Consider the following 18,722-nt stretch of genomic DNA (forward strand, 5'->3'; position numbering starts at 1 on the left):
CTTCTTTTCAAAGAAAAGATTCAAATTCACAGAAAATTTGAATCTGAGCCGGAGAGTTTTCTGTTTAACATCCTAACTTCCAGCCTGTGCAACTTCAGAATTCAGAAACTGTCTTAGTGGGTAACCAGAATGCATGTTTGAGCAAGGTCCCCTCCCCTTAGTGTCCTGTCTTGTCTTCAAGTGCCCTCATCCTGCCCAGGGCACTTCTGTTTTGCTCTGGCCCCCACTCCCCCACAGGTCTCCAATCTGCAAATGACTCGAAGGTAGCAAAAGCCATGGTCTTGATACCCACACCCTTTATGACTTAGCAATTCCATGCTTCCCAGGAGATTTTCGAGCAGTTCATTCAGATTTTTATGATTTTTATTGGCTTCCATCTTTTTTCTTTTACATCCCCCCCTTTTATTTTTATTGTATGAGTACAAGTGTTTTGCCTGCATAGATGTATGCGTCCTGTGTGCATGCAGTGCCTGTGAAAGCCAGAAGAGGGCGTTGGATCCCTTGGGAGTGGAGTTACAGATGGTACATGGGTGTTGCCTATCGAAACCTGGGCCCTCTGGAGGAGCCTCCACTAGTGCTGAGTCATTTCTCCTGCTGTGGCTTTTTTTTCTTTTCTCTTCTCTTCTCTTCTCTCTTCTCTTCTCTTCTCTTCTCTTCTCTTCTCTTCTCTTCTCTTCTCTTCTCTTCTCTTCTCCTCTCCTCTCCTCTCCTCTCCTCTCCTCTCCTCTCCTCTTCCCTCTCTCTCTCTCTCTCTCTCTCTCTCTCTCTCTCTCTCTCTCTCTCTCTCTCTCTCTCTCTCTAAGAGAATAGGAACCTAAAAGTTGGTCTACTATAATCTACCTCATCTTGGCTAGAAGTAGAAGTCTGCCTTTTTTTTTTTAATTCCCTTCCATGTGAAATATAACACAAATATGGAAAGCCTTGTCTTTGATACCCTACTTAGTTATAAGATGTTGAGTGTCATGGCATCAGCCGTTAAGAAATCTGTCACGTGCTGATGTCTGCTCATGAGTGCTGACCACATCCTGGGATAATGCAGGATGACTCCTGCCTTGGAGACAGTGCCCTGCTCAGCAGTCCTTGCCAACCAGCTCAGCTGGGGAGTCTTTCAGTGTGCGCTCGACACTGTTGTGGGGATGTCACAGCCTGTCATTGCATTCAGAACAGATAATGAACCTGAGCTAGAACAATTAGGTAAGGTCCCTGAGGTCACATGAGGGCTCCTAACTGGTAAGTAGAAGGCCTGTGACTCAAACCCTTTCCTCTAAAAAATACTACATTTTCCTCTAAGAGTTACTAAAGGTCTCTTGGGAAAGCAAAGATGAAGAAAATATTGTCTTTTTCTTTAAATAATTGAGAGCAGTGGGAGAAACTCATAAATAGGTGTGGGAAGTAAGAGGCATGATAAGGAGAGTAATGTTGCAGGAAGCCAGAGAGAGAGAGAGAGAGGGGGGGGGGGTGAGGAAGAATGGAGGTCAGAGTGAGCAATGTCTTTTACCACTCTAGAGTGGACAGCGTTAGAGTTGAATCTTGGAGGACAAATAGCCTGTGCCTTCTCTGTTAGACCACTTCCCAATATACACAAATGGCTTTAAAAATAATAATAAAGGACAGCTAGGTATGGTGGTGTATGCCTGTAATCTGAGCACTTAGAAAGCAGATGCAGGATCATCATGAGTTCGAGACCAGCTTAATCTATAGTGAGTTCCAGGCCAGCTATGGCTAGTAGACCCTGCCTCAAAAAAAAAAAAAAAAAAGACAGCTTAGCGATTAAGAGCACTTGCTGCTCTTAGGGTCTTATAGGAGACCCAAGTTTGACTATCAGTACTCACATCTGTCATGCAGTTTACTGCTGCCTATAAATTCAGATTCAAGGGATCTAGTACCGTCTTGGCCTGTACAGTCACCGGCATACATACATACTTATAAATAAATTTAAAAACTTATTTTAATTTGTGCCATCCCACTACTCCTCAAACTTCATGCCGTTTACTACTAGAAACTACAGTCTTTTTAATTCTGTAGACTATAAATCTTATGTCTAGTGTGTGTGTGTAGGGGGGCGGGTTCCTACTTTCTAAGCTTGAGAAATACTTATTTAACTGGTGTTCACTGCCTTCCATTGCACACCTCTCCCTTGCCACTTTTTGGTAGTCTGGTATTTCAGCCCTCTTGATTGCCTGGCAACATGAATCTCCCTATTGTTTGGCAAAACTAAGATGGTATCTCTGGCATTCTGTTACATGAGGTGATAAGTTGGGTTGGCATTTGATCAAGCAGTTGATCACCACGGTTTAGTCAAGTTGACACATAGGTTAATTGGCACTCCCCCCCCCCCCCCAGTTATTTCTTTGTCTTAATATCCATGATAAATTGCCCTGTCATTGTCAATTTGACACACCTAGAATCACCTGGGAGAGAGAGTCTAGATTGTGTTTGTTTGTGGACATGTTTTGGGGGGGATTGTTTTAGTTAAATAGTTGTGGGAAGGCATAGCCCACTGTGGCTGGCACCATTCCCTAGGCAGGGGACCATGGACTATAGAAGAGTGGAGACACTGAGCTGAGCACAAGCAAGCAAGTGTGTATAATTCATTCTCTCCTTGTTCTTGACCAGCTCCTGCTGCCATGATATCCCTGATAATCTGGGGTTGTGAGTTAAATAAACTCCTAATTTCTCCCCTAAATTGCCTTTTGTTTTTTGTTTTTCAAGACAGGGTTTCTCTGTATAGCCTTGTCTGTCCTGGAACTTACTCTGTAGACCAGGCTGGTCTCAAATTCAGCAACTCAACTCTCTCTGCCTCCCGGAGTGTACCCCCATGCCTGGCCCCTAAGTTCCTTTTTGTCAAGGAATTTTATCCTAGCAACAAAACTGGAATGGAAACAAAACCGAATGCCATGTTTCTTAATCTAGTTGAACTCTTTTGACAATGTTGAAGTTAATTGTAAAAAGGAAACTTCTCCTTGCTTGTCTAATAAAATTATAGTGTATATTAGCATTCTAGGACCACCAAAACAAAATCTATCTAACCGACTGAATAGATGCACAATGAAAATCTGTGTTTGATATCTCCAAAGACTGTAAGTACAAGATGTTGCAGGTTGAATTTCTTCTGAGACCTCCCACTTTGCCCTGCACATGGGCACCCCCTTGTCTGTTGTCTGTGCTCTGATCTACTTGATGAGGACACCAGTTTTATTGGAGTAAGGTGTATTCGTGTGACTTCATTTAAGCTTGTCATATCCTGAGGACCCCTGGCTCCATATGGATGGTCACGCCCTGGGTTAGGACTTCAGTGTGTGAGTTTGGTAAATAAACAATGTTCCAGGGAACTTTGTTAGCTCCAAAAGACTGTTGATCACTGGGATGGCTGGAGTGTGGTGAGAGGTGCTGCCCTGCCTCCCCCCTGCCCCCCCCCCCCCCCATACTGTTTCTCAGTCCCTAGTTGAGGCAGTTGGATAGAGTCTTGAGCCTGAAAGTATCCAAGGGAGGCAGAGGAGAGGGTGACCTACCTCTCCCTGGGCACTGGGAAGTGGTAAGCACTTAGCAATCTCTATGAAAGCCACTGTTAGTGTTAATAGTGGAATCTTTGAACTGCAGATGCTAAGCATTCCTTCTGATGTTTATTTTTTTTATGGAATTAAAGACTGGGTTGGGACAATTTGATCCAAATTAGCAGGTGTTGGAACCCTGTTCCTGAATTAGCTGTATTACACAAAAAGGACTGTCACTCTAACATCTGCCGGATGACTCTGACGCCTGTACCAGCGACCTCAGACACTCCAGTGACACCTTAAGAAGCTCCATGACAACCCCAGCTAGTTGTCTCTATTCTGAAAGTGCAGAGCTGTTCAAAACTACCAGACTTTCTATCACAAACCTTGATGAACTCTAAATGACCCTGCAGCATTTCCATGTTGGCCAGAGGGAAAATACTTCCTTTTGTGGTCTGGCGGAGGGACCATACTAAGAGGCAAGGTTGTGATTGGTCCAAACCACAAGCTTCAGTGGCTGTGATTGGTGCTAAGAGGAAGCTGTATTAGTCCTACTAAATGTCTGTGATCAGTCCAAACACCCCTTTTTGGGCTATACGAGCAGGCCACTCAGGCTAAGTCCGCTACACTCTTTTCCGCTGCTACTTGAATGTGCACTATCAGCCCCAGTAACAGGCTTCTCTTGAGTGGTCTTTTCTTACCTTCTTTTATTAGTGCAAACGGGGCTGCTAACACACAAAAGAGAAGTAGCAGAGGCAGTGATAACTGTCAAGTCTCAGGGACAAGGGTCTGAGATCCTGGGCAGAGAGCTATAGTGTTGGAACAAAAGCCAAGGGTCTAGATAACCTGAGACGTGCACATATTGTAACACTAGAGGGCACCACTGCTTCTGCCTGCCTACTGTGCCCCCCTCCCCCATGCCCGCTCAATACTGAGGGAAATGGAAGCTGCCAGAGACCCCTATCCCCCATCCCTGCTTGCCTCATTTTGCAAAGCTTCTTACCTTCCTGTGATTTCTAAACAGACAGAGCAAAAGACCCTCAGCCAGCTGACTGTCGACCCAAGGATGTCTTGGACATCCTTCACAGGGCTAATGCATGTTGAAGAGTTTTCTTAACTTTGAAAGATTCTTTATTCTTCTAAACTCTAGCAACACTTTATTTGTGGTAGTATTATTGTTGTAACACATTGGGATTAAGAGGTCAGTAGCAGGGTAGAGCCAAGGGTGTTTGACAAACCCCTAGTCTGCTGCTTTAAAGCACTTTCCATACTCTTTCTAAAAGTGCGTTTGCAATGTGGATGGTCAGTGCCCGCAGGAAGTCTGTCTTCCCCATTCCCTTGTCTTACCCCCTTCCCCAGCTAGCCAGCATCTTTCTCATCACACATATGTGGCCAACAGAACCGCACAGAAGTACCAGTCTACCCCCTGGCCCCCTTAAAATCGCTTCTATTTGTGCACGAGGGCGGGGTGGGAGTGGGCAAGAGGGTAATGTCGGGAATCATTTTCCCACCTTATTGATAGAGGCAGGGTCTCTCAGTCTATCCCAGAGTTCACTGATGTGACCATTCTCACCAGCCAGCATGCTCTGGGGGCTCTCATTTGGGACCAAATTTGGGTCCCCAGGCTCTCGTGGCAAGTTTTTTTTTTTTTAACTTTTTATTATTCAATGTGTCTTTCACATCATGCATCTTGATCCCATTCATTTCTCCGTCCCTTCGCACCCATCCTCTGCCCCTGCACATACCTCCCCCCAATAAAATAAAATTTAAGAGACAAAGAAGAAAAAACTGGAAAAAAAAATCTTGTCATGGAAGCTGCAATGTGACACAGTAAACCCCTATATATATCTTACTTGCAAGTGTTCATTGCAAAGAGGCCTCTGTTCTTCTTCTTCTTCTTCTTCTTCTTCTTCTTCTTCTTCTTCTTCTTCTTCTTCTTCTCCTCCTCCTCCTCCTCCTCCTCCTCTTCCTCCTCCTCCTCCTCTTCCTCCTCCTCCTCCTCCTCTTCCTCCTCCTCCTTCTTCTAATATACAAGGTCTGGAGTACATAGAGCTCTGCCTGCCTTTGGTGCTGGGATTAAAGGCCCGTGTCATCACACCCAGGCAAAGTGGTGCTGATTTTTATTTCCTCAGTGAGCTACTTGAAATCTTGTGGCCTATTGATGGCCTCTCACTTCCCATTCTTCAAATGTCACATTGAAACTGTTTGATAAAATGTTCTGGGTCCTCCTGTGGCAGAGCCTGGTGGACACTTCTGATAGCATTTTTTTCCTTCAGCTGATAGCTTCACTATTCTTCCTTTCTTTCCCAGCATCCCTTGTGGGTTCCACATCTGTGCCTTGTTGTCCATTTCCTGTTTATTTTCAGTTCCATGGCTATAGAAACCACATATATAGGCTTCTGATGTACTAAGTTGGGCTTTTTGCACCCGTCTTGAACTCTATCTAGACCTTCTTACCCAGCTTTCTAGTGGACACACCTATTGGACCAACATCTAGAGTGGGTCTCACAAATAATTCTATGAATGTTCACAAATAAAGCCTAATGTAGTTAGAAGGTTAGTTTGAATCATCTATTTGACACCACCAAGAATCACCAGGGAAGAGAGTCTATGGATTGCCTAGATTAGTTTGGCTTGTGGACATGTCCGTGGGACAGTGTCCTGATTGTTAAGATGTGAGAAGACCCAGCCCATGTGGGCGGCACTATTCCCTACTCAGAAGGCCACAGACTGTGTAAGAGTAGAGAAAGCTAGCTGATCCCAAGCAAGCCTGCATTCACCTCTCTCTGCTCTTCACTATGGATGGGATGTGACCAGCTGTCTCAAGCCCCTGCTGCTGTCACTTCCCTACAGGGACAGACTGTAAGCTAGAATTGTGAGTTGAAGTAAGCCCTCTCTTCCCTACGTTACTTTTTGTAAGTGTATTTTATCACAGCAACGAAGTTGGAGTATGCAGGAAAACCTAGTCACCATTGCCATTAAAACTTTCAGCGTAGTGCTGGGTGGTGGTGGCGCACGCCTTTAATCCCAGCACTCGGGAGGCAGAGGCAAGCAGATCTGTGTGAGTTCGAGGCCAGCCTGGTCTACAGAGTGAGTTCCAGGAAAGGCTCCAAAGCTACACAGAGAAACCCTGTCTCGAAAAAACCAACAAAACAAAACAAAAACAAAAACAAACAAACAAAAACTTTCAGTGTAACTGATGTCTTCAGAATCTTGAGAATCTGAAGATGTCCAAGACTTTCCCTTAAAAAAACAGAAACAAAAACAAAAGCTCCCTACAGTTTCAGAGAGTCTTGGTCCTACTGACAGTTCAAGAATTTAGATTTTGTGTTAGAGCTTCCTGAAGTGATGCTTAAAATAAAAGTGTGCATTAGCGGAAGAGCACTGTAGAGGGCATCATTTTCCTGCCTCCAAATATGAACCTTGGCTAATCTGCAAGTCTGATCTGTGGAAATCGTCTTTAGCACCGCAGAATGAGTAGTCAGGAGCCTAGACGAGCTCTGGATTAGCGTGGGCTGTGTGTTTCAGAGTCCTTAGCCAGGACAGACCACAGACCTTCAGGAACCACTCGAGTTTAACCTGTTCTTTTCCTTAGGAAGGCACAAGCATTCCTGAGGCTCCTGTGTGAACAGGCCAGGACCAAAGAGCCCCTGAAGCCTCGGGTTTTCTTCTGGCAGAACCAACCATCCCTGTTATTTCCCTCGTTCCAATGTCATCACCTTGATGGCCGTTGTGATGGTTGACATCGTCAACTCAATTGGGTTAAGAAACACCCAGGGAGCTGGGTGTGGTGGCTCACACTTGTGATCCCAGCACTTGAGATGCTAAGACAGGAGGATTGCCACGAGTGTGATGCCAGCCTGGGCTGCAGAATGAAACCTTGTTTTGTTTTAAAGTAGAACTCCCTGGTGAGTTAATGATGCCCATTTTGGCATGTGCCTGTGAGGGTAGCCAGAGAGGTTCCCCTGAGGAGCAGGGCACCCTGAACATGGTGGCACGGTCATGTGGGTTGAATAAAAAGAGGGAAAGAAGGAAGTCAGCTGAGTACTCTCACTTCTGCTTCCCCGGGGGCACCCTGGGCTGAGGCCTCCCCCGTCACAAACGACTTTATTCCTCTGGACAGTGAACCCGAGTAAGCCACTGCGGGGCCACAGAGACGGGATAAGTAATACAGTCAGTGAGGCACGCTCTGACATTGATTCGGTCTCCTGAGTTGTGGCTCTCGGCTCTTTTGTGCCTGTGCCAATATGGTACCTAATATTTGACAGTAGCTGCTTGATTCTCCCCACCAGCCGTAGCTTCCACGACCCAGGCGTCTTCTGTGGTTCCTTCAGTCTCTCTGACTACAGTTTCCAAATTCTTTCCTCTGTATCACCTTCCCTTAGTTACAGCTCAGGTTCTGTTCTCAAGTGGTATTGGCGTATATTGATTACACATCATAGTTGGTTTCATTATGGCATTATACTACGTGCCCATGAATGTATTGTGATCCTGTTTCTCTCATGACCATTGTCCTCTCTTGTCCCTCTCCCACCCCTGCTCATCACCTTCTTCTTCCTAACTAGTCCCCATTGTGATGGCTAATCTTGATGGCTGCTTGATGGTATACAGAATTATTGGGGACTATTTGGTTAACTAGGCAAAGATGTGTTACATTTGTTTATGCTTCATTTGTTTAACTAAGTAAAGATGCGTTGCATTTGCATTCATTTAAATAAAATTAACCTGGGCTCAGAGAGGCAGGGTTAGCAACTAGGTGACAGGAGGTAGCAAGGAGGGAGCGAGCATAGGTTCATTAGTTGGGGCAGTGTGGAAAGAGAGAGGCTTCAGGGGATGCCACCAGACAGAGAAAGTTAGCCAGTTGCGGCTCTAACTCTGCGCTCACAGGTTTTCAACATAGCCTTTGAATCTTGAGTTTTACTAGAATGATAGAGGTTTAGTTAAAGCGACAGAGCCATTGTCTGGGGGAACAGAATTCCACCCCCACACCCCCCAGGCTATGGCTTGAGCAGCTGGGCTGCTAGTAGTTTACGGGGCAGCCTCTGTGGCAAGGTAAAACAGCACAGAATCACAGTGGACTTGTCTGTGAAGGGTTTACCTAAGGTGGGAAGGTGAGGTGGGGAGGTAGGAAAACCCACCCAAACTGTAAGCAATACCATTGCATGGACTGGGATCCTGCCTGAATAAAAGGGAGGGAGAGAGGGAGGGAGGGAGGGAGGGAGGGAGAGAGAGAGAGAGAGAGAGAGAGAGAGAGAGAGAGAGAGAGAATGCTGAATAAAAGCATTCATTTTCCTCTATGTCCTGATTGCAGATGCAATGCATCCGTCTGCCTCCTGTTCCTGTTCCTAAGCTGTGGTGTTTTGAATGACAGTGGCCCCCTTAGACTTGAATGTTTGAATCCTTGGTCTCAGGTTGGGAAGCATTGGGAGGTGTGGCCTTGGTGTGTGACACTATGTGCAGGCTTGAGGTTTCCAAAGACTTGTGCCATTCCCGTGTCTCTTTCTGTCTCTGCTTGTGGGTCAAGATGTGAGCTCTCAGCTGTTCCTGCTGCCATCCATGCCTTTGCTCTGCCATCATGGACTCTGACCCTCTAGAAACCATAAGCCCAATAAATGCTTTCTTTTATAAGTTGTCTTGATTGTGATTTGTCACAGCAATAATGAAGACACAAGCGTTCCTCGCTGTGACGAACTATACATTTGAACTGTGAGCTAAAATGACCCTTGCTGCTAGAAGCCTGAATGCTTAACCAGGCCAAATGCTTAACCAGGCTAAATGCTTCTAGTTTCTGGTCCTCATGCCTTATATACCTTTCTGCTTTCTACTACCACTCCCTGGGATTAAAGGCTTGCTTTCTGGGATTAAAGGTGTGAGTCACCATGCTTGGCTGTATCCTTGAACACATGGATTTCTGCCTCTGGAATGCTAGGATTAAAGGCGTGTGCTACCACTGCCTAACTTCTATGTTTAATATTGTGGCTTTTCTGTTCTCTGACCCCAGATAAGTTTATTAGGGTACACAATATTTTGGGGAACACAATACCACCATATTTCCTCTCTTTTTGTCTAAAATTAAAAAAGATTATAACTAATACAAGAAAAATTATATCCAATAAGTATATATAATATACACAGTCAAGATTACGTTAACGATGTCTAGTCCATTAACATTTGACAGATTCAGACAGAAAATTCCATTATATATATATTTATATTTATATATATTTATATATATATATAAAACAATGTCCAGTCCAGTAACATTTGATAAACTCAGACAAAAATTCATTACTTATCCTATTTAAAACAAGTAGTTCCTTTTAAAAGTATTTTTTCTTTTCATAATAGATTCAGTAATCCACCTTTTGTCATTTTTATATCTTCCCTTTTTTCTTTTTACAGTAGATTCAGTGATCTACCCATTTATCCTATTATTTCTTTATCTTTTTTCTCAGAGTAGATTCGATGATCTGCTTCAGACCCTTTTCTTCCTTAAGTTCTTTTGGTCAAGTAGTTTGTCATGGCAACAAGAACTCATCTACTTCCATGTGTTGTTGTTGTTTGTGAACCAATGAGTGTAATTACATGAGCAAGAGCCAGGGGTCTACAGGAGCAAGGGCAACTCACCAGTAGCTACATCACTGAAGAAAATGTCTGTCTTCCAGCAACAGTTAAATGCCTATAAAGCCTCAGGGAAGATGGGGACCCCGTGAGCCCCTCCCCCATCTTCCTAACCAGATGGATTGTCAATGGGCTCAATTTTGTGCAAGGCTTACACAGGAAATCACAGCTGCTGAGTGCTCAAGAGTTTGATGATAGTCATCTCATGGCCCTTAGCCAGTGTTCCACAACATTCCACACCCTCTCCTCATTCTTAAATTCTTTCCACCTCCTTTTCTGTGCCATTCCCTGAGCCTTGGGGTGTGTGATATAGACATCCCATTTAAGACTGAGTATTAAGAAATCACTTATTCTCATCAAAATAATTTTAATTGTATCTGTATGGACCAGGTGTAGGTTTTATTCCTTGCCATCATTCCCTAAATAAAACAACGTACCAAACAATCATATAGCATTTACATTATGTTAGATGGTATAAATAATCTAGAGAGGAACTGAAGAGGCCAGAAGAGTGTGTGTATGTTATATGCAAATGTTGGGTCATTTTATTTATTTGTTTACATTTTATTTTTATTATTTTTAAATTATGTACGTGTGTGTGTGTGTGTGTGTGTGTGTGTGTGTGTGTGTGTGTGTACCTGAGTGCAAGTGCCCACAGAGGCCAGAAGATGGTATCTGATCCTCTGGAGCTGGACTTATAGGTGGTTATGAGTGCACCAACATGGGTGCAAGGGTCCTTTGCAAGAACAGTACATGCTCATAACCACTGAACCATCTCTCCAGTTGTGCCATTTTGTATAAGACACTTGAGGGTCTTCAGGTTTGGGTATGGGATGTGTGTCCTAAAGCTACCTACCCTACTACATGCACAAAGACTCAAAGGACAATTGTACTTCCCCTAAGGAAGTTTCTGTTTCTGATTTTCCTGTCTTTGTGAATGGGGAAAAAAAAACCCCAAAACATTATTTTCTCCTGGTCACAAACCTGATTGGTGGAGAATCTCTCTTCATGGATCTTGTTAACTATTCATGTGAACTTTCTTTTATTGATTTTTCTCCCCATGGAACCAGGAAATTATTGATTTGTTTCTACTATGCTGTCACTATTTAGGAACACTGTAGGTTTTTAGGTATACAATTTCCATTTTGTCCAGAGATGTGTGATGGTTAATCTTGGTTGCCAATTTGACACAATTGGGCAGAGGGAATCTCAGCTGAAGATTTGTCCCCATCAGACTGGCCTGTGGGTATGTCTATGGGGCATTTCCTGGACTGCTAATTCATGTAAAAGGTCAGTCCATTGTGGGTGGTGCTATCCCCTAGGCAGGTGAACTGGATCTATATAAAGATGGTAAAGAACCTGAACGGGAGCCTGGGAGCAAGCCAGGAAGAGTGTTCCCTGTGGTTTCTCTCCAGGTTTCTGCCTCAACTTCCTGCTTTAGTATCCCTCAATGATGGACTGTAACCTATATGATGAAATAAACCTTCCCCCTCCCCCCCACCCCGGTTGCTTTTGATCATGGTGTTTATCACAGCAACAGAAAGCAAAATGATAGACTTAGTTTTGTCAGCTACTATATACACAGTGTGTATGAACATGCTCACTCGAGCAAAGTGCTGTGGTGTCTCCTCTGCCCCTTTCCCTCCTGCCTCTAGAGCAGCGGATTCTCAGCTGGGACAACTTACCCCTGGGTGACATTTGCTTCCTGTCTGGTGATAATTTTAACTGTCTTCATTGAGGGGACGCTACTGAAATCCACAGGTGGAGGTGCTCCACAATGTGCTGTGCAGTCACATCCCCATACTGTCCCTAAAGTTTGTGGTGCCCAAGTTGAGACTCCACTCTAGATGTAATCACTTTGTAGTGACATAGTTGTCCATGACCGCCTTGTCCGGCCCTGTAGCTGCTAGCCACAAAGCCATATCGATTGAGTTAGGGTTCAGCACCTCGCTCATAGTAACTACATCTTAAGGATGTAGTTTAGCAGTCACTATGGGTATTATGTTTTATATTATAGCGTTGTATTATGTTTTGTTACAGTTGCCATGATTTAAATATGGCTTGTTTCTCCCCATTCCCCAACACAACTAAAGTTTGACCTCCCCTGTGAGGCATTGAGGAGAAGGTGGAAATGACTATGGGGATGATTAGGATAGGATGTTGTAAAGCTGGAGCCTCCGTGGTTGACTCCTGGTGGATTTATGAGGACAGTAACAGTCTCCTGGGATGGCAAGTGTGGCCACTGTTCACAGGCCAGAGTCTATTGTTTCCCATAGAGCAGGAAAGGCCTTTCCTCGTAGAATCCTTTGGTTGGAGTTCTGAATGTAATCAAGGACAAGAGAATTTCAGGCGGGGATAATAATAAGTGTGGACTACCTGGGGTTGGGAAACAGTTTTCTGAAGAACAGGGAAGGTCAAGTTAGCTCAGAGTGGACAAAGCAGGGCAGGACAATCCAGTAGATGAAGCAGCCAGAGGGCGTGCAGGCCCATGGAGGCAGGGCAAGGCTTTAGGGATGTGTCCTGTAGGTCATGGGGGCTCTCTTCTCACTGCACTGTGAGAAAGACAGGAGAGGGTTAATGGGAGTGGAAGGAAGAGGCTGTCTTTCGATCATTGCGTCATCCCAGGAGAGGTTACAGTACAGAGGCTGTGGTGGAAGCAGAGAGAGTTGATTGGGCCTGGCCTCCATTTGGAAGATAAAGATGACAGGATATGGTAATGGGTTGCATGTGTGCTGTGGAAGGAAAAAGAGAAGTCAGAAATGAGTCAACCGCCTTTTGGTTGAGCAGGCTTAACAGTGTGTGAATGACTGAGGTGAGGATCAAATATTTACAAAGTTGTATGTTCTAAATGCCAGGTATGCTGGCCTTAGGAAATAGCAGACTTTAAAAGCATGGAGTGGGGCTGAGGTTGTAGCCTGGTGGGAGAGTGCGTGCCTTGCATGCACACACGTGGGCTCTGTGATTTCCCAGCACGCAAGCAAGTAAGAAGCCCTGAACTGTTCCACATCCCCAGCTCTATTCCATGCTATGGTGTGTGTGTGTGTGTGTGTGTGTGTGTGTGTGTGTGTGTGTGTGTGTAAGGGGATAACCTTTCCTAAACTCATTCAGACTCTACCTGCAGGATGTACTCCAGAGGGTAGAGACAAGCCTGAGAGGACACGGAAAAGTCTTCCTAAGAAGGGTGACAGCCATTGGTGTGCGAGCCTGTGTAATGAGTGTGTGCTAGAGGTTGGGGGTCCTCTGAAAGAAGCCTTGCCTTATCCCTACTTTAAAATGTTTAAATTATATTTATTTATTTATTGTGTGCATGTGTGTGTGTGTGTGTGTGTGTGTGTGCATGTGTAAGTGTGCATGAGTGAGTGTGTGTATATGAATGCAGCCACGGAGATGAGAGAACACCTTCCACTTTGTGGGCCCTAGGAATCAGACTCAGGTTGTTAGGCTTGGCAGCAGACACCCCTACCTTTATCACCATTAGCTGATTGGACAGTACGTTTTGGTTATTGCAACTTTGATCACTGGGACCCAACCCACAGGGACAGGAACCACACTCACATAGCTCCAGCCCTGTTTCTGTTGCTCCACGGGGCTCAAATACTAGATTTGGGAAGGGTCTGCTGTGTGGTCGGAGCTGAGACAGCTCTGGCCCAGTGACTGACACGTGGTCTTCACGGTTGGCTTGCTTGGCTCTGACACTTGACTGTGTGATCTGGATAGGTTACTAAACTCTCAGGGTCCAACTCCCTGCTTTATTAAATTATGGTAAGTTCTCTCATCTCTCTGGAATTGTTATAAGTACTAAATGAATTTATACCTATTTGTCATTCACAACCGGGCCTTGTTTGTGGTAACGTCTCAATAAATGTAGCTACAATCATTATTTAAAATGTAGAAAGCAAGAAGGACACCAAGAGCAGAATTTGGGAAATATGGGAATTCTAAAAACAATCACATAATTTACATGTATGAGACAATGATGACTAGTTACCATAGATGGCTGTTTGCCAAACATGTCACATTTATTTTAATTCTTATTACACTAACCACATTACACAGTAAGAAACAGGACTTAGGAAGTTGAACTAATTTGCCCAAGATATTGCAGCTTGTAAATGGAAAATCTCTTGTTCTATAGCTACCACAAAAATACAAACCTGTATTTCTTCTTTGAAATGGGTTTTGATGAGTATCATAGATGCAAATGGAACCAGAGGTGACCTTAATGATCACTACGCCTGATACATTATCCTACTGATAAAGAACTTTTTCCTGTGAAAGGTAAGTGGAGGCTTCATGTCCCCTGTGTGCTTATGGACAGCTTTTTAAATAATATGCATTTCTTACATTCTTGCTTATTCTTCCAGTGAAATTGGAAACTTTTGAAGACACACCTTGCTTTCTTGATTTTGGACCAAACATCCAAGTAATTTGTTAAATCCAGGTTTGTTCCTTATCTATTCTATCCTGTTTCCTTGAAAATCTCTGCCAGTTTTCAAAGATTTATTTTTATTTGTGTGTGTGTCTGTGTGTCTATGTCTGTGTGTCTATGTGGGGGTAAGAGGACATCAGATCCCTGGAGCTGGAGTTACAGGTGGTTGTGAGCTGCCAGATATGGGTGCTGGGAACCAAACCTAGGTCCCCTGGAAGAGCACCAAGCACTCTTACCTGCAAAGCCATCTTTCCAGCCCCCATCTACGCTATTTTTGATGATCATCACTGTGAGCACCAAAGGCTCCAGTTAAGAGATTGGAGCCGACCCTGGTGTGACCCCTGTGCCCAGCCTGTTTGCTTCATCTTCAGACCAAACTATTTATACCATGCTTAAGTCCTGGTTACATCCTGGCAAGATGCTTCTTCGCTGTCTAGTTTCCGTGTAGTGACATGGGCTCCTTTAAGCGTTTACACTGCCCCTTAGTTATTTGGCTTCGGTCCCGTGTTGTCCGCACATGTGTGTTTGTGTATTAGTTTCCTCACATCAGTCGTTTGAAACAACTGCAGCAGACTAAGGAGTGTCACTAAATGCCATGCAGATGCTGACCTCTGAAACCACGAAGTGAATAGTCCCCGTGGCGCTGATGACCTGCTTCAGGCTCCCGGGCTTCACACCGCCTGAAGTTCTCACATCTGTTGGTACTGACCAGGTGGGCCAGTGTTTTCTACAAATGATTTTTAGCTGCCATCCTGGTTAATTTTAACTGTCAACTTGACACATCCTGTAATCGATTGGGAAAATAGTCTTAAACAAACAAACAAACATTGAAGCCCAAAATGAAAAATAATTTTTTAAGTTTCATATTTTAAGGACTAAAATTTCATAAGACCACTTCTGCTATATTTATACACCAGCATGGCATATGTTCATCTTACTAATTTTTAAAAAGGAGCAGCATTTACCTTTTATTAGTTAAATAACTGTGCAGCATTTTTTTAATTAAGAATGAAACCCTTTTATTATACAAATTAAAATATGAAATAAACTTGTAATCCTTTACTGAGTTACTTAACTATTAGTTCATTCATAACAGACTTCCGTCATCAACTTTTCATTTCAGCACAACAAACAGGACTCTTTCACTATTCTAAAAACAGTATGCGTATATGAAAGTCAGAAGTTTAGCTAAAATCCAACCTAAAGGTATATCCAATGGAAATGCAAAAGGTCTTAAATATAGAGCAAATGCCCCAAAGTTTCTTAGGCAGGAAGAGTGCCTTCTCAATATGTAAAATATTTATCTAATTATTCTTTATCAATAAAAATGCAGGAGTCAGATATCAGGGTAAGAACAAGCATGATCAGAGAAGCCATCGGTGACCCCCGTGCTCCCCCCATTCCTTAACCCAAAAGAGGCTGAGACCCTCTCTAAGACCCACCTGACTACTTCCTGTGTCTCTGTCTGTCCTCACTCCTCCTCTATGGTTAATTTTGGTCAGCTAGTAGCTATCTCCGCCCTCTGATTCAAAGCAAACTTTATTGGTAGTCTCGGGAGCGTCAGAATGCGATCAAAATATACAACAAATATGCTTTTATATGGGTACCACCATTCATTTTTTTTTTGTTCCCAGACTCCTGAGGTTTGATGTAGGAGTCCTCTGCTTTTATTCATTTAGAGCTCACTACAGTGGGCACCTCTGCTGTGGCCCTTCCATCTCAAAGGAAATAATAAATATGTAGACTTCACAAGATGGTATGAGCTTGAGGACTTTTGTGTCATTACTGTCTCTACACATAACCATTTGGTTATCCCAATAGTTTAGGCATAGTAGCAAGGCTGGTCCTGGCCACATGGTCCTCTATCACTGGGTAATGGGTACCAAGGGGGCCAGAGTTACTCTCTTGTTCACAATGGGCATGAAAGCGTCAGAATGTGGAAGGTGCAACCTGCTATAGAAGGGATGGCGAATGATGGCAAGCAGCAATGACTTTCGGATTGTCACAGTCAGAGAGGTGATGAGCAGTTTCCACAGGACCCGAGACAAAGGTACCATCCCTGCATTTGTCAGTTGTCACAGACCAGAGGTGGTAAAGCAGATACAGGAAAGATTCCTTGCAAGGATGTCCTGACATGTGCCGCCACCAAAGGATCTGAGCTCTTGGCCCTGTATCTCATCACCACTAGGAGGTACATCCTAGGGACTAGCGGCTAGGGACCACATGAGCATTGAAGGCCATCTGAACCCTTTTGGTCATACCTTCAACTTGGTAAGTCCAAGCCAGTTCCTTTTTAGATCCAAGACAAGGAGATAGACCATACTGCTTCCCAGTCAAACAGGCTCTTAAACAGGTTTGGGCAGAGAGTTTTAACGAGGGCTTATCTAGGTCAGGTTGGCCTGTGGGCATGTCTGTGAGGGTTGTCTTAATTTTTAATTGATGTGGAAATACCCAGCCTCTGTTGGGCGGCGCCATTCCCTTGGCTTGGGGGCCCGGAGTGTATGAGAAGAGAAAGCTGGCTGAGTAGAAGCAGCAAGCAATCAGGGAGTATGGGCACGTTTCTCTCTCTCTGCTCTTGAGAGATGTGAGGGGACTAGCCGCTCGAGTTTCTGTCTTGGTTTCCCTGAAGTAATGAATTGTAAGGTGACTAAAACCTTCCTCCCTCAACTGCTTTTTGTCAAGGTGTCTGTCACAGCAGTAGAAACGAAACTGTAACAGCCTTCGGGGTCCACCTGCTCTCACCAGGATGGGAAACCCTCATTCACATATTTTCCCCATGTTTTGCAGACAGTGTGAGTGGACTAGCTATTGATACTTCTTTGGAGGCCATGAAAGGACTGGAGTTTAGCGATGCAAAGATTCCCTGCCGCCCCAGAGGCAAACAACTGTGGTGTGTCCTTTTCCCTAAGGTGTTAAATATTCTCATGGCCTCCGGACTGTTACGCACCTCTTGTGGAAGGTCACCGATCACGGGTAAAGTGTGATCCATGGCTGGAATCTTGTCTGCGGCCCTTCTTACCCCTTGAAACATCAGAGCGTGTTCTTGTGTGCTGAAGAGACTCTGCCCGTCAGGGCTTCTGTGCCACTCACAACACATGACATAGTTAGCTTTAAGGTGAAAGGTGAGATGCAGCCTCCTTCCTGAAGATCAAAAACACTGTGCAGGCCGTAATCTTGAACATCTCTACGGGAGTTCTCATCTTTCTCTGATTTTGAAGCCAGAGGCTAGAAGCACGTGAACAATAGAGCTTGTCGGTCTTAATACCTGGAGGTCCAGGAAGAGTCCTGGATCACAGAGCCTGTCTTTGCTTGAGGCGCTCGCATCAGTGACGCAAGCTCAGACGTCATGTGTCCTGTTCTGACTAACACCACCCTCTTCTCCCAGGGCACACAGGCATCTTCATTTCTGTGAGAAAGAGTATGAAAGCCTGTGTCCTGTTGAGTGAAGGAAAACTCTCTGGAAAAGTAACTTTCTCACCCACAGGCTGACTAGGACTAGCCTCCTTTTACCCCCGGCCCCATAGACATCAACACCAATCTGAGTCTAGAGATAAGACTTCCAAGGTACCAGGGTACGAGTTTAAGTTTTGTGTGAGGTGAGACATCCAGGCCTCTGCTCTGCGTGGTTGGTCCTGGTGCCAGGACTTGGCAAACCACTGCCTTTTGACAGTTGGCTTCCTGCCAGCTGAATTCACAGTCTAAGTCCCCCAAAGGATTCATCTTGTTAGCAAAAGACAGTCAAAAGCAGAATGAACGCTTAGGAGAGATGTATGTTTGAAAGGATTGTGCATACGATGGATGATCGAGAAGGCAAGGAAGTAGCACGGTTCCCTCAAAAAGGCACCGAGATCCGATCGAGAACTGGGCCTTGAAATTGAGGGTTCACTGGCTAGGAACAAACTGGAGGCATCAGGGTCATCACTCCACTTCCCTCCTGTGCTCTGCTTTGTGGTTCTGAGTCACGACTTGGCAAACTACACTTCCCCTCTGATAGTTGGTTTCCTGTCAGATTCTGCCAACTCGGGACACCAGAGCCCAGGAGGAGGGGGCCACTGCTCCTTCCTGTTTGCCAGGCTGTTCCTGTCCAGGTCAGTCCCACAACAGTTCTGAAACCCTCACGGTGGGTTTGGACTTTCTATCTTCTCTCCAGTCTTCTAGAAGTGTCTCTTTTTTTTGTA

General features: G+C 44.6%; 1 long non-coding RNA gene across 2 annotated transcripts in view; it reads left to right on the forward strand.

Moving 5' to 3' along the window:
• The first annotated feature begins 2,875 nt into the window (after positions 1-2,875).
• The window catches only part of LOC131916917 (uncharacterized), a 67,507-nt gene continuing 51,660 nt past the window's right edge, over positions 2,876-18,722 (forward strand). The window contains exons 1-2 of one of the 2 annotated variants that reach the window (XR_009380617.1): positions 2,876-3,080; positions 14,480-14,556. This is a non-coding gene — a long non-coding RNA (uncharacterized LOC131916917). Of the gene's footprint in view, positions 3,081-14,257; positions 14,394-14,479; positions 14,557-18,722 lie in introns of those variants that run through there. The other variant, XR_009380618.1, reaches the window with a different exon arrangement.

Source organism: Peromyscus eremicus, chromosome 8a (assembly GCF_949786415.1).
Source record: "Peromyscus eremicus chromosome 8a, PerEre_H2_v1, whole genome shotgun sequence".
NCBI classification, from domain to species: domain Eukaryota; kingdom Metazoa; phylum Chordata; class Mammalia; order Rodentia; family Cricetidae; genus Peromyscus; species Peromyscus eremicus.